Source organism: Palaemon carinicauda, chromosome 32, assembly GCF_036898095.1.
Source record: "Palaemon carinicauda isolate YSFRI2023 chromosome 32, ASM3689809v2, whole genome shotgun sequence".
Lineage (NCBI taxonomy): Eukaryota > Metazoa > Arthropoda > Malacostraca > Decapoda > Palaemonidae > Palaemon > Palaemon carinicauda.
The window spans coordinates 20,377,412-20,379,104 of record NC_090756.1 but is presented as its reverse complement, the minus strand read 5'-3'; positions in this window follow the sequence as shown (position 1 = coordinate 20,379,104).

Sequence of the window (1,693 nt, the reverse complement as noted above, 5' to 3'; positions counted from 1 at the left end):
AGGCTTGAGATCTCAGGCACCACTCCAGCTTGTATGTTGCGAGCCTAAGAAAGTCTCTATTGATACTTGTCTTTTGCGAGTCTAACTAAGGTAGTCTTGTGTTGATACTTTTCTTTTGCAAACCTAGCAGAGCCTAATGTAGGTTCTTTTGATTCTTCCGTCTTTTACGAGTCTCAGAGCTGCTCAGTTACTTATATCTACATCTTTTGTGAGTCTAGCAGAGGCTCCTGGTGTTCGTCTATGCCTTTTCTCGAGTCTAATAGAGGCTCTGTTGATTCTTGTGTCTTTTGCGAGTCTCGGAAATGCTCAGTTCCTTATATCTACATCTTTTGTGAGTCTAGCAGAATCACTTGACGTTCGTCTACATCTTTTGTGATTCTAGTTGAGTCTCTTTGTGTTCTTCTATTTCTTCTGCGAGTATAAGGGAGGCTCCGTAAGTATTGCCGTTTTTAGAGTCAAATAGAGCCTCTATTGTTTATTTCAAAGTATCTAGCCATTCTTTAGTTAAACTCGTGTGGCTCTATAGAATACCACGGATCTAATTATTACTGTAAAGGTTATTTAGAGTCCTAGAAAGATTCTGTTTAGCTTTCATGACCTCTTCTAAGTAGAAGAGTAATGAACTTTGAGATAAATAGAGAATATGAAAGACGAATTATATTATTATTGATAAGCTAATAATTTTGATACTAACTACAGCTGCTTCCTTTTTTATATGGTTTGTATTTTTATTTTATTTTTTATTATTATTATTATTATTATTATTATTATTATTATTATTATTATTATTATTATTATTAGTTAAGCTACAAGCTTAGTTGGAAAGCAGGATGCTGTAAGCCCAAGGGCTCCAACAAAGAAAAAATAGCCTAGTTAGGAAAGGAAATAAATAAATTACAAGAGAAGTAATGAACGATTAAAATAATATATTTTAAGAACAGTAACAACGTTAAAATAGATTTTTTATATATAAACTATGTAGAAAAACTCATATTAGCCTGTTCAACATAAAAACATTTGCTGCAACTTTGAAACTTTGAACTTATGAAGTTCCACCTATCCAACAACCCGATTAGGAAGATCATTCCACAAATTACTCAAAGCTGGAATGAAACTTCTAGAATACTGTGTAGTGTCTTCCGTATATATTGAGAGAGAGAGAGAGAGAGAGAGAGAGAGAGAGAGAGAGAGAGAGAGTCATCCGTTTTCCGCTGCCATGGAGATAACCCGAGTGACGTGTACATTGAAACTCAGGCGGTTGTCCATTTGTCTTGCTGTTGTGAGCGCAGGCTATATAATGCGTAGATTATGTATGTCATTCGATTTGCTTATATTATTATTATTATTATTATTATTATTATTACTTGCTAAGCTACAACCCTAGTTAGGAAAACAAGATGCTATAAGCCCAAGGGTTCCAACAGGGAAAATAGCCCGGTGAGGTAAGGAAATAAGGAACCATAGATTAGTATGCCTGATGTACCCTCAAACAAGAGAAATCTAACCCAATACAGTGGAAGGTCTAGTACAGAGGCTATGGCACTACCCAAGACTGGAGAATAATTGTTTGATTTTGGAGTGTCCTTCTCCTGGAAGAGCTGCTTACCATAGCTAAAGAGTGTTTCAATATCTACTTACCAAGCGGAAAGTAGATACTTGCAAGTCCGTTGCTGGCAATTTCTTTTCCTTCTCT